The sequence below is a fragment of the Varanus komodoensis genome, unplaced genomic scaffold (assembly GCF_004798865.1).
Source record: "Varanus komodoensis strain SLA01 unplaced genomic scaffold, ASM479886v1 scaffold12, whole genome shotgun sequence".
NCBI lineage: Eukaryota > Metazoa > Chordata > Lepidosauria > Squamata > Varanidae > Varanus > Varanus komodoensis.
Window position 1 is genome coordinate 15822139 of NW_025335349.1, and position 15573 is coordinate 15837711.

Genomic DNA, 15573 nt, shown 5'->3' on the forward strand with positions numbered 1-15573 from the left:
GGTCCCCAATGCTTTCTGGGAAGAGTTCAAGGTGATTTGAACTTGGAATTGCCTCTTTCTGTACAAAGCTAACCAGAAATTCCTTGCAGTACAGAAATCTGTCTTTGTGTTTCTTTGCTATCCAAGGTACAGCAGGGGGATAAGAGAGGCGGTGGGGTCTTCTATATTGAAGAAGAGCATACTAGGGAAAATTAGTGTGGTCCTGTCTCTGCCCACCATTTCTGCCCACCAGGTACTGCTAGCTTAATTTGTTTTACTTTATCTTTTCTTGGTGTAATAATTATGACTTTTTTCTGTTTGATTGCTGGTTTATATTTATGAATTTCCTATTATTGATACAATCTTATGCATGTTTAGGCAGAAAGATGCCATAAAATTCCCAGCATGCCTTTTCCTTTCTTAAACATGTATAAGAATTCACCCTGAATCAATGCATATACCACTTTCAATATCAAAAGACATCTCTAAGCAGTTTATAGAATAAGAAATTAAAGTACATTGTACTAAATACAAGTGCTTAAAATATTTAAAATCAAAGCTAAAAGTACAAATGGGCAACATAATCATTTAAGAAAGGCTTAAGTAAAGATATGGTCCTTAAAAGGAGGCAATGCATCACCAAAAGAGATGAAAAGAGGTCATCAGTTTGCATGAAATTTGCCCATACCATTTTATATATAGATTGAATGTTAGAAATAATAATTAGAATTTAAAACAAAAAGCAATACTTGTCACCATAGTTTAGAAGACTGTGACCAGATGTTCCATATATCACTCTTCTGACCAGATACTGTCCACAAGCAGAAGTCCTTGTGCCTTTTTAACCTTTACAGAGGACACCTTCAAATGGAGGCAGTCCCCTGGCAGCCCCTCAAACAGAGAGAAGAGGGATAAACAGAGGAAATAGGGCCATCCTAATAGTGGGCTTAGTGGGCCACAGTTGATGCCTTCTAAATATGGTGTTCCCTAAAGGGGAAGGGGTCCCATGGCCACATCGCCACCAGATGGCAATTGCATATTGCAGTACAACACACAAGTAAAAACCAGGAATGAACATATTCTCAGGTGTCTGGAATACACACACACACACACACACACACTACCCTAGTTGGAAAAAAGTGGTTTTCCTTAGGGGGTCACTTATCTTTCTTCAAATATACCATGGGGAATCTAACTGAGAGCCAGTGTGGCACAGTGGTTAAGAGCATGGGACTGGGACTCAGGCAATCTGGGTTCTAGTCCCCGCTCGGCCATGGAGCCAACTGGGTGACTTTGGGCCAGTCACAGACTCTCAGCCCAACCTACCTCACAGGGTTGTTGTTGTGGGGATAAGATGGAGGAGGAGAATGATGTAAGCTGCCTTGTGCCCTTTGTAGGAAAAAGGCAGGATATAAATTAAAAAAAAAAAAAGTCTGCCACTGTTTCAGAATGCTCTGTTGCACAAGTTGAATATTGTTTTTGAAAAATCCCAGGGGGTTCAGCCTGACACAGACTATGCCCATACTGACTTGTTGCCCTGAACATAGAGTTTGGCATTTCGTTGTTATTTTTTAAACAATAGTAGCTGCAAAAAGTGGAAGCCTGTCCCATTGGGAGTGGTGTTTGTTAATTTGCCTCTTTTCTTCTATGGTGCTAACCTCTGAAAATCCCCCAGGATATATGTGGCATGGGATAGAAGATTTTGCTAGTTGCAGCTACTCCCTCATGTCAAATGCCAACTTTGAGTAAAATAATATTTTTGGTCAGATTTGCATTGCAAAATACTGGTATAACCAGAGCTGAACACAGCCCATTGGAATAATAAGGCGGCTAGAACAGAACATAAAGCTAGAGGGGAAACATACATGTTGCATATTCATGCTTCTGTCCTGCACAGAAACCTTCTAGATACCTACATTCTGCCCATCCCAGATTTAGGGTGCATACATGGAAGCCATGTTGTTGCTGCGATTGTTGAACAATTACAGGGAATAGATCCTTTGAAGTCTACTGCAAGGCATTCAAAGATCTACCAATAGATCCAGGTCTACCTACTACCAATCCCTAATCTAGACTCCCAAAGATGCTTATTTATACTTTTTGGAGCAATGTAGAGTATATTGCTTAGGCCTGTTCCACAATATGGTCTGAGTAAAGACCTCATATTGACACGTTCTGGATCTTTATAGGGAAAAGATGGGAAAGCACAAGGCCAGTCCAAGACATGTTGCCGTCTGAGGTAAAGAACAAACAGGTGCCCTCTCCTACTGTGTGTACAGAAGCCTGTTGGACTGGCCATGGGACCATTCTTCAATGCTAGCACCAGGGAAGGGACTTCCACCACACCTGAGAACAGCAGGTTAGTTTATTGGGTACAGAACAGAGTGTATGGCATGGACTGACTGGGGAATTCAGAAGAATAACAGGGAAGCTACTACTGTCTCCTGCTTACTTGGGATCTTTCACCTGAGGCAAATGAGTAGGCCTGGGTCCAAAAGGTCAGGTGCATTTTCAACGGAGAATGTTAAGAATTCTGCATAGTTCAGAGAATCCTGCAACCCTGGCTTTTATTTTTTCAATTTTTTTTCAATTTATATCCTGCCTTTTTCCTACAAAGGGCTCAAGGCAGCTTACATCTCCTCCATCTTATCCCCACAACAACAACCCTGTGAGGTAGCTTGGGCTGAGAGTCTGTGACTGGCCCAAAGTCACCCAGTTGGGTCCATGAACACATTGCCAAGCTGAAGACCATTTGTTTCATTTCATTTTTCTACTATCCCAGAGCTGAAGCAAATATCAAGAAAATTAAAGCTGGTGCTAGTTTTACCCACAACCATGGTAAAAACTGTGGGTTCGGGGGGGCTTTCTATATGGAAGGGGTATCCTTAAGCATGAATCTTTTATTTATGGTTAAGTTGGGCGGAATTATATGATAATAAAGCATTTAATGAAAAAAGTACAGGTACCACCTACTATGCAAATATGCTTCTTATTTAACAGGATTTAAAAATGGAGCATGTATATGCTTCTTTAATAGGCCGCACAACTGAGAAAACTTTAAAAACTTTGTTGATCAGCAATGCAAATTCTCATTCGCCCCTGCTTTTTAATTAACTTTTTAATTTTCAAACACAAAGATAGTGTTGATGATGACTGGTAAGCTTGGGCTGGGAGATGTACTGATCTAATGCTGTTCTTTGGAAATCTGCAGAGAAATGAATCTCAGGGAACAAATGAAATGATAATAGGATTTCAGTTCATCAGGGTTCAATTCCACAAAATAAATGTTCAGTTTCACAGATTGTTTGTTGAGAAAAAGGTGTCTTTTGTCATAATGAACAAAACGGATTGAAGACATAGACAATGGTAGGAAGACTTCTTCTTTTAAAGCAAGACTTTACAGTTAAATTATATTACTTGCTGAGAAAATAACCTACACTGACCAGCTAAGCTCCCCAGCGAGGCACATCTGGTGCTTACCCCTTTTTCTTTTAGGCACCAGGTGAAAACATTTTTATTTACCAGATATTTAAAGAGTTCAGGTAATATTGCTTTTATTAGATGTTGCTGCTGTGCCTGTGTACTAACATGATTGTTTCGGTACGTTGTTATTGTCATTGTATTGAAGTACTGTTTGATTGTGTTTTTTCCTGTTTCTTTGTTTTTATGCCCTTTTGACTTTGTAAACTGCCCAAAGAGCCAGATGAGGTTAAGGATCCTTTCCAAAGTTGTGCAAAAGAGTGAATTTTGCCAAATGCAGTTTTTCTTATTCCTGCATTACTGGGCAATTTTACTGGCCTGACTCGCTGGTGTGTCACATGACGCTCACCTCAAACCAACCTCCCCATGCTATTTCTGCCATTATATCCTGGATTTCTTCAGAACAATTTTATCCAAACTTTTTAAAGGTTTCATACAATGTTCTATACTATTTTTTATTTATTTGGGTATTTTTATCCTGTCCAATTACATTACATGTCTCTGGATGGCTTTTGAACTGTCCCTCTTCTTTTCTTGAATATGGGCATCTAGTACCTCCCTGTTTCCTCTTGAAGTCAGACATTAAACAAGATTGTACATGCAGTGGCACAGCAAGGGCAAAGTCCAGGGACATCGTTTGACCAATTAAAGAAGCTATGAAGACAGCAGAAGCAATCTGTGTTTCATTCCTGTAGCGATGATTTAATTTATACTGAAAAGCGGCACAGGATCAGAGTATTTTTACAAAATCAGCGTGGTCAAGCACCGTTGTTGTTCTCTTGTATCAGGAGCACTGCAGCAGTAGCAAAGCAGAGTGCCAAGGAGAAGAAATGCTAGCTGGGTAGTTTGCAGCTGAATAGAGCGTCACTGTCTAAACAGGAGAGGACATAAAAGCAGCAAGCCCAGGGTCTGAAATTCCCAAGGTGCACATTTGCACGTGTCTTTTCATGATACTGCTTAACACTGCTCACGCAAATAAAAGCACGTGCCCGTATATATTTTGTATTCTGCAATCAATCCCTATAAACTTTGTTACAAGAATGCAAATATTCTGATTGTGACAGTCTTACCAAGATGGCCAGTACAATATTTACCAGGACAGAACAATGACGAGAACCCCGTGGCTGCATCCAACCCATTCAGGGATCCCATTAAAGATCCAGTCATTTTAATTACGACATATTATTTTACAATGCTATCTGTGATTTCCAGTGGCAAAATTTTTGGTTTATTCTGGGCTCTTGCACTGTTGTTACTTTCATTGTTTTTACATTTGGATCTGATCCTGGGTACCGCCAGCATGGAATCCTTCATAAGCTTTAAACACAGAGTCTCCTCAGACATCTCAAATGGCAGGGGCAGTAAGGGAGTGTATGCATGTCCCAGCCTCAAAGCACACAGCCTTCCCACCCCTGACCTTGTGCAGAGGGTTGTGTTTAGATTCCCTCTCAGTATTATTTGCTTCAGACCTTCTGGCTGGTGAGACTGGAAGTGGAAGATTGTAGCCAGGTTCATCCTTATGTAGAGAAGACCCACTGAAATAAATAAGACTTAAGTTAGTCAAGACCAACTTAAGTCCCAGTCATTTGAATGGCTCTGCCCCATGCAAGAATAGCACTGAAAATGACCCACATGGGGATGCTGAGGGTGGTACAATGTTACTCAGTCCCATGTCCCCTACGTTAGTTCACATTTTGTGTTCAGACATAACACCTGAACAGGGCTACTACTGGCATACTAATAACACTCTCATAATAATACCTTAACAAGTTCCATGAAATGTCCCGTCCTGGTATTGAAATCAGCCAAGGTTAGATCGGATACATTGATTTCATAGGTTGTGAATGCTTTGCTTAGGGAAAGTGTTGTTCCTACTGCTCTTTAGAAGACAGTGGTAAGATCTGTATTGCATATAGACATTTTTATTAACTAATTATAATTTCTACTACCCAGTAGCCAAATGTATTAATCCAAGCTATTGATCTGGATTGTATTTAGATCTAATTATCCAGAACAACAACAACCCAATTAGCACCCAGATTCTAGACTTCCATCATTGGACAAGGTAGCAGATACTGATCTCTCAATGCTGGGTGTTTCAGTGAATAGTGATTATTTGGATCAAGTCCAGTCTAGTTTCAGGCCTAGCTCTGGGACAAAAACAGCCTTAATCACTGCAGTAGATGACTTATGCCAAGAGAGATGGAGGAATGTAGTCCTATTGGTTCTGCTACAATTCTTTGTGGCTTTAGATACTAAATTTTCAGCTAGAGGTCTTTCCCCACCTTGACATCCAATATCCTTTCACTGGAGATATTGGTGATGATTGAACCTGAGGTCTTACGCATGCATCTTTATCTTGATGCATTGGTCTTATCTTTGACAGAAAAGTCATGCATAAATGAAGCATTGTTAATGGTTAGGTATGCTAAAACAAGATATCCAAACCAATATATTGGAATACTGAATTGAGTACTGCAGATCCAGGGAGGCTTTGGAGAAGACAACTGGCTATTGATGACAATTATAAACAATGCTGGAATTAGGGAGGCAATGTGTTCTCTTTTTTAGTAATTTGAATAGCCTTCTGTTAGAAGGGCTGCTAGAAGACTCTTCCCTATTTGAATCCTTTCTCTATTAGGAATGCTGTCTAGTTTCATTCCAATTTAAATATAAAAGCCTTATTCACACAATTGCAGGATGGCTTGATGGGTTGGATAACAAACCACCCCACAACCTTACCACAGCCTTTGGATTCTGCATACTTTGCTACCCAACCAGATTCCAATGACACAAGAAGCCTTGCTGGAGAAGGTAATTATGCAAATCTGGCTACCACACAAACAGCACTTAAGTCACCATGGCTTGTCAATGATCTGCAATCATGCAAACTGAGTCAAAGAAACACAAAACTGTTTCCCAACAACATTCTAGTAGTATGCTGAGTTTATTGCATTTCTATTATAAATTGTAATTGTTAATTTGAAATGTGCATATATACACATATGATATATAGATCTTCTAGAAATATATGCCATTTGCCTTCTTTTTTGGCCATTCCTAAATGGCCACTCCTGCTGGAATGGGATTTCTGGGTGAGCAGACAGCTCAGAATAGGCAGATCAACTGGACCTTAAAACATGCATGGAATATAGAGAGCAGTGCAGGAGCACAGGTGAGGCTGAATCCAAGGAAGAGCCCTCCCCACAATGTCTCCTGGCACAGAGGGGAGAAGAGGAATGCGAGGTTTACTTTGATCTTACTGTGAGTTGCTCCATTTCTTTAATAGTTCCATTTTGTGAAGATGGGATTGGGGCAGGGTTTGGGGTACCTTTTGCCTCAGAGAGCTCCTTTGCTTTGTAGCTCCTTAATGGAAAGAGTCATAGGCTTCCTTAATTTATTTCAGGCATCAGCAAGCATTACTGAAAGGCTATGAGCAAGACTGCAAGTCCCACAGTCCAAGGCTAGGGAAATTGCCCAGGGGTTGATCTGGCTCCAGGTGAGCCTGATGGGGCCACATGCAAGGAGCTTTCACTTGCTGCACTGCTGGCATGCAGCCCCAGCTGCTTGTGCAGATCCAACTCCCCCCAAATATTTTAATTAAATAGTTCCTATGAGCATTCACACAGACACAGGACATTCACTCTCATTCCCTCTATGGGTCTTTTCAAGCAGTATTGTGCGTCTGCAGCATGGAAAGGTCCTTATCTCCGAACTGCACCAGATCAGAATTAGCAACTTTTCCATGCTGCATGCTGACATAGGAAATACCGTCCTTGCTGTTCTAACACTGAAGAGTCCTTATTTCTGAACAACAGCCTTTTTATGTTGCAAAGTGGCCACAAATTGCCAGAAAGAGGAAGTGCACTTCTCAGAAGAGGGGTATTTACATACAATTATATATAGACTGATTTATGTATAAATTCATCTATCCATTGTTGTTATAATCTTAAATTGAAATGCAGTCATCTCCCCATAGTGTGGAAGACTGGCCAGGTGACCTGCACATCTGCTTGTTCAGTTTGCTGTTAAAGTGCTGTGAGATGTTGAACAGCTGTTCTTAGGGCTATGGTGAAGCCCTTGAAGCAGAGGATGACTCGGAGCTTCTCTGCATGAGACTCTTAACCCACCCCTTCATGAGGCTTCTGCTTCTGGATACTTTGTGGAACTAAGAACTGCCTTTATATGTGGTTTTGCCCTCTGGAGTTTTTCTGCCTCTGTCTTTGTTCCACTACATAATCACAAGGTGGCATTGTGGGGCAGCAGAGCTGTGAAAATAGACATGCTTTCTCAGGGAGATATTTCTGAATAGCACCATAAATTCCTTGATGGAAAAAAAGCCATAAAAATGGTTGCAAAGCACTGGAGAGGTTGTATAAAGTGCTCACAAAGTACTGTAGTTGAGGAATCACTATTGCACTTCATGCAGACGGACTCTAAAATAGATGTTCTTTGGGTAAACCCAGCAAATGTGAAATAATGTTTTATATTTGCATGTAAATGTTTCAGTGTTTGCATGTAAAAGAAGACACAGGGCCATTCTGTGTTGTCATTGCTCATCATCAAAAGACAGGGAAAAAGAGGAGTGGGGAGAGATGGAGGGATGGGGAATAGACAGAATGAATCTGCCTTGTGGTTCCTCCCCAGGGACTGAAATCTTATTCCCTGTTGCCACCCTACCACCCTTTCTTATCTTTTTTCTTTTTGGCTACACATGGTCTCCCTTCCACCCAGCATGATACTGAAAACATGTTGGATGCAGATCTTCTGTACCAGGATCAAGAAAAATAGGCCCTTCCATTATAGTCCCAGGAACATGTGAAATGCAGAAATCAGACCAAAACAAAGAATGTGCATATGTACAGAGATAAGAACAGTAAACCAGCAGTGGTTACATTTGTGATGCTAGACATAATTGATATGTTTCCCTGTGATTCACACATTATTTTGGGTTTCTGAGGGGGAGGGAGGAATTTTTATTGCAAAATATTCTGCATTTAAAATACTATTTAATTATAGTTTGTTTCCTTAGGGATTTTATCACCATGTGATTTAATTTGGTATAGGCCCCAAGGGGCAGCATATTTTCAATTATGGAATATTTCCTCCAGAAACAATAATGGTTCAATGATTTATTGCAGGATCCTATTATAAGGTGGTGCTTGCATGTGAAACTCAAATGCAATTGGTTTAACAATATAGCATAGACAGTACTAAAATGCACGAGAGCAGAACTTATGTGCTTTCTACACACAAGGGGAAAACATTCATATTTATATACTTTCATCCTTTTGCATAATACTTCAATTATTATATCTTGAAAAAGAGGGGGTGAGAACTCAGAAAGCTGAAAGCTATGAAACATTTACATTATTATCTCTTCAAAAAGTTCATTTTTGGACAAGTATCATTTGGATAGGGATTAACTTAATCAGAGATTTTGAATCTTCTTTACTTTAATTTTTAATCTCTCTCTTTATATATATATATATATATATATATATATATATATATATATATATATATGCCTGAATCTTAAAAAGGCCTAAACCTGTAGTCACAAAGCGCTGCTTCAAAAAAGAGGGGGGAGGAAAAAAAAGAAAGTTTTAAAAGCAACCACCAGCTGTAAGAGAGATAGTGAAAGCGGCAGATTTGTGACAGAACAGAGCATGAAACCCATCAGCTGATGAGTGAAAATCCCTGGTTTCTAATTAATCGAGGTACACAGGCCAAGGGATGAAGAGGATCAGGGAAATGAAATCAGGAAAAAGATACCATCAGTCATTTCTGTGGCCCATTGTCATACTTCAGAATCTGCTGTAATGAATCACTCAGGCATTCCAGAGATACATTCAAATGGTGAAGAAAATTCATTGTCCGGTGAAGAGTGTTTGATAAAAATCTTTCTCTCTCCCCCCCTCCCCTTTGTCAGAAGCCTATGATCAGGGGGAAAAAAGGAAATCCAGACAGCACAACAGGTGTGCTTTAGCAAGCCTGCTGAAATCTGCAAATGAACGGAGATACTGAAGAATGTTTTTGTACTAAAATTTCACCAAAATGGAGAAAAGGGAGCATCTTGTAATAACAGGCAGCAGTAAAAAGGGAGGGGAAGTTGGACATCACAGAGCAGATGGGCAGAACCTGTGCAGATTAAGTGCCTAAGAAAGATGGAGGTTTTATTCCTGGTGGGGACCTTTTTTTACATGAAAAATTGAGTGTGTCTGCATACGCTCAGGTCCAGTTGGGGGGAGGGGCGGAGGAGGAGGAGGAGGAGGAAGAAACCTTTTTAAATAACAACCATTTTAAGGTGATCCTCAGGGTGTGGCTTATCCAGACCCCATGCCGAATTCTCACTTGTGCAGAGATTTACAGCATAATCCAACACATTATCTACTCAAAGACAAGTTCTCTTGGGCTCAATGGATTTTTTTTGCCAATGAGAAGTGTGTAGGATTGCAGCCTTAAATGATAAACAGCAGAATGTTATGTCACTACAGGAGGTCCCAGAATTCAGAATTTCATTGAACTGGGGTGGAGGGGTGGAGAGAAACCTAAGAATTTCAGTGATTCTCTGATCAACACCCCCATTCCATTTGCATGTGAGTGATTGTTAATGTTTCATGCAGGATGCTACCTTATGCTGAGTCAGACCCTTAGTCCACCCAGCCCAGTATTGCCAACACTGACTGGCAGCATTGGCTTTCCAGGGTCTGGGCAGCAGTCCCTGTGTGAGATGCAGGGAACTGAACTGGGGACCTTTTGTTTTCCCTGGCTGAAATGCATGTTCAAAGCATGTGGCCAGAGCATTATGACTTTGAGTTCTGGGTGTGTATTTCATGTATGGTGCAAGATTTTGTCCCTGAATGATTCCTTAGGCGGTTCAAAGTAGCATGCACCATTAGGTGACATCGAAAGATAATTGTTTTTAAATAATCAGGTACTGTACTACTGAGACATATATGGATAGCTGATTCATTTTAAATTTAATTACCATAATATAGGGTTTCAGTGTCTCCAGTATCAATCACTAAGACACTTTATAGTTGATAATATTAAAATGGCAACAATAATGAGAATTTCTACTTCATGATGAAAATAATTTTAATCATGGGTAGATTACAAATCCATTTGCTGTTACGGTTACTGAGGATTCTATTATCTGCCTCCTATTGTGAAAGATGTTAAAACTTGTTTTCAGGAAATGTAAAAGATTATAGATGTATACAGCCTGTGCAAATTTTTCTCAATGACAGGCAAAAGAACAGTTTGAAATCTACAGCTGTAGAATGAGAGGATATGGAGCTGCTGGTACCAGTTGGCCGCAGCAGTCGTCCCACAGCTGATGAAAATTACCGGATCTTCAGAGTCAATTGTTCTCAACATGATCAGGTCTCCTTAAGGGGAACAAACAGCTCACAGAGAGGCACAAGTCCCCCTGCTGCTTTTCCCATATTTGTGTTTTCTATGTCTTGGGCAAGAACATAGTGTGCTAAATTGAGAGTCTAACAGTACATTACCTTGTAGATGTAGCATGCAGCTAAGTCTGGATTTCAGATTTTATAATAGTAAGTATGTGTGGCAGAGGGAAATACATAGTCCATGATGGGATGGAGATCACACACATGCACACCTGATGCAATTAGCTCTATAATAAAAGCTTGCTTTGGTACCAAAGAGAGCCCTTCCCCCCTCAAGCTACCTGCACCATAGGTGTGTGTCTGTGATTTTTCTTGGAATCAAGGCTGGGAAAGGAAGAATTAACTACCACCCCCCTTACTTACTGCAGTCCTGATAAAAATCACTGTTCAGTATTAATTTATTAAAAACACAGATATAGCCACATATTACATATTTAACACAATGTGTGCTTTGATGCCTGGTTCCCTTGTCCCTGGGTACAGAGTAAAAACTCTTCCTGCTGTTGATTATGCCTGAGAAGCATAAAGGTGGATGACTTCATGTGGGACACAAGTCTCTACCAGTACAGGACGAGCTTCTTGGTGGCTATTTCCATGACTGTGTTGGACATGATCAGTAAGACAACTGGGCAGGAGTACAATATATCCAACATGATATTTGAATACATTTATTGGGAAAGTTAGGACAATGAATGGGGGTGTTTGTGACTAGTCCTAAGAGGGGGTTCGCCATTGTGTATAGTATATCTGTTTTTCAGGGCACAAAAGGGAAGCATCCATGCGCAAAAGGGAGATGCTGGCAGACCTGGGAAATCAGGGCTTGCAAAAGTACAAAAAGGTTGTAGAAAAATAAACCTTACAGTTGTAGTGGAGTTCTACCAAATGCAGTTCTATAAAAAGGACTAGTAAATGTTGAGAAACAGAGAAGAGAAAATCTTGGCAACTCTGCATGAGCCTGTATGTCCAGTGGGGAAATGGAAAGGATGAGAAAGGAAGAGATCAAAGGATAAACAGTGCGGAGAGAGAAAACCCTTTTCATACTGTGGATGGGTCATTTCCTGATTTACACTATTTTAAAGTGTCCCCAGGGGACAGAGGGGAGAGCTGCTGCCCATAGAAAGAAATGGGGAAATTACAGTAGTTCTTTTATTAGAGTAGCACTGAGTGAGAAATACTCAGTTCTTACTTAGCATGAATCTTTTTTTCCCTGATCTTGTTAATACAGTTCATTCCTCCATATTAAAGTTTGGAAAGGACTGTGCCATTTACTACAGCACTTCTCTTGCTGGTTAGAGAGCTCTGCTGAGACTTACATAGCTCTTCACTGTTGTCTTTTATGAACATTACAAGTCAGATGTGTTGCTGAGAGAGGGCTTGGATGTCCAGCAGAACAACAGCAGCAAAACAGGTTCTAGCAAAGATCCGTCTACCTACAGACAGGGGGAATGCAACCTGCTGAGTTGGATGTGGGTGTGCGATGTTGTGTGTGGATGTTTCAAGCTTGGATGGCCACTTTCAGGCCATGGTGCTGGAAAATTTCTACTCAACTCCAAGACATCTATGCTTGGGCTCCCATAAGGTCCAATCTTGTCCTTCATTCAATTTAGCATCTTCCTAAAACCACTGAGTGAGGTCATTCAGAATGCAGAGCCAACTGGGGACACGCAGTTCTATGTTTTTCATTAGATCGAGGTGAGCTGGAAGAAGTGCTGTTCAACTTGTTCTGCACTCTCCTAAAAGACCAATCCATTGATGCACTTTTGTTCCTAGCGGCACAAGGGACCTCTGTGGCTCAGAGTGCCTATTACCAGCTTCGGCTGGTGCAAACCTCCCTGAAGCTTAGCTTTAGCAATTCATGCCCTCATAACTTCCCAAACAGATGATTGCAAAGCACAATTTGTGGAGCAGCTCTTGAAGATGGCCCAACAATGTCCCTTAGTACAAAAACATGTTGGCTAGGATTATGACCATATTATGCCTGCACAGTACCATCTTCACTGGTTCTCAAGTCATGTGTGAGCCCAATTCAACATGTTTTATAGGGTTAATCCACAAAGCCCTTCACTGCTTTGAAATCCAGTATCAAAAGCAGTGTCACTTCCCATATGTTGCTGTCCATGCCCTAAGACCATCATTTGAGGGTCCTGCTCCAAGTGCCCCCATACACTGATATTAGTGAGTGGCTCTTTATAAGTGTGCCTTTTCTGCTGTGGTTCCCAAAGTGTGAACCCCTACAAGGTCCATGAGGAACCTAATTGTTAAATATCATATATCTAATATGGCAAATAACTGGCAAATGTAAGATCTGTATCCTCATATACAGATGCTATGGTCACATTATCCCATAAGAGTTAGGCACTTACTAAAGAACTTAATTTAATTACGGTAAACTAAAATTATGGTGTTTTCAAAAGGACCCTCGAGACATAAATTGTTCTGAAGAATCCCTGTGCTGCACAGTACTGAAATATTGAAACAATCTGAGCAGAAGTTCTTCGAATAAATGCTGTATGGTGCAGAACTTTGGGGGCTAAATATGAATAGACTCTCTGGAGGTTACACAGAATAAATGACTAAGAGGCATTCTAGCTGTTTCTTCTGCTACTCCATTTCTTCATGCTGAAATGAAGCTATCATCAGTGTCTGTCAGAATGAACAAGGCCATTTTCTTTTAATTGAAAAGAATAATTAACATCAGATGGCCACCATTTGGCTAAACTTTGCTATCTAGAACAGGCTTCTGGATGGAGCTTCTGGAGTTCTTTCTGGTTTGTAAAAATAGCCCATGTTTCATTTTCACTGGCTTCCTTTCATCTTAACATTAAAGACTGTCTAATTTTAGGTCTATTAGTTCTTTTCTCAGGATGCTAGCAAAGATGTTGGAATCATTCGACAAACAGGATTTAATAGGTGGTACAATCTTTACAAGGAAGAAAAATATTCTCTAATTTTCCTGAATAACTTGATTCATTCAGAGCTAAGGAAAGTATTTGCAGAATTATGCTTGTTCCCATTTTATAGCAATGTTTCATTTGTATATGTGAAGCTGCATGGATAAGAGGGTATTAAATATATTTGTCTGTCTGTCTGTCTCTCTATCCATCCATTCATCCATCTATCCATCTATCTTTTATCTACCTACCTACATACCTACCTAACATCTATCTATCATCTATCTTATTGTGAACTGTTTGCCAGTCCCAAAAAAAGATTTCTTGTACCTTTGCTCAGAGGAATGTCTGATAGAACTTTAGCGAGCAAATGTGTCAACTACTGGTAGATATGGATCCTTACATAACTATCAGTATTCACAGTGGAGGCTAAAAAGATTAGAGCAAAGATCCTAAACACTGTCACTCTAGATTGTGTGTGTGATGAAAGGATCTGGGTGGCTTGTTCAACCTTTTTCTTTATGTGACTCTTTTTTCTGTTCTGGCAAAACTGTAAGAACCTATGGTTGTGTGTAACACATTGATGAATGTATCAGGATCTTAGTAATAGGGTTAAGCATCTAGCTTACACCTAGTCTGAAATTCTATGCATGTTAAAACAGAAAAAAGAAAATCCATAACTGGCTGGGACATGCTGGGAGTTGTAGGACTTATTCCTGTGTAATGTTCCTAGAATTGTGCCTTCAACAGCCAGACACCTGACCTTCCCAAAGACAATGCCCACATAGGAGTTCTTTGGTCCTTTTTTCCTGCCTGCATTAGTCAGGCTGGAAAAGATAATGGATAGAAGTTTTAGAAAACCAAATGAAAGTTTTTTGAACCATCGCAACTGGTAAAGCATTCAGTGCAACATACCATAATTCAGTAAAGAAATGAATTTATGTTGACTTGAGAAAAACAGTGTTATTAATCCATTTTTGAGTGACATAGTGAGTCAGTGCAGTGACTATCACATCCTGTCTGTTAACCTCTCAATAACCTTTCCATCTGTGTTTATTCTCATAGCAATGGCTGTAATTTATGTTAACGGCCATAGGTAAAGAAGTAGGGTGTACTAGCTATTTATTCCAGAGTAAGAATGTTTAGCTTTTAATGTACACATATCAATTAAAGTGTGTTTTTATTCATTTTTCAGAAGAACATTTCTTTAATGTATGCTTTTTTCAAATGCTTTTTTCAGAAGCTTTCCTCTTGTTGTTGCATCACACTTTTTGAAATGCGTGGATTTAACCACAGATCCATGTTTTAGGCGTAGGTGGTGCTACAGTATCTGGAAAAGTTCTGGTCAAAAAAGAACTGAAACAAATCTCTTACCTTCATCTAGTAATTAAGATACTATGGTTAAGCTGACATTTAGCAGAAAATGGATTTAAGTTCTGGGCCTATGATTCTATTTTCATCATGACTCTTTTTTAAAGGAGACTTCTTTTATATTGAAGAAGAGGGAACAGTTTTGCAGTATCCAATTTTGATGTTTAGATTTGACAGACTCAAGCTAGAAGATTTTAAAAAGGAATTGTCTTCTCATATGTATACAATTGTACCCATAATTATGAGGATTGTTTTAATGTACTGGATAATTCAATTGATTTACAGAATATCAGAGGTTTCAATTTTGGATTGATCCCCATGGTGTTATTGTGATGATATTACCAATAAGCATAGGATAGCAACAAAATTCATATAATTACTAGGATCTACTAAATTCTCTGAGGCACTACCAGTCCAGACATGTGAACAGTATA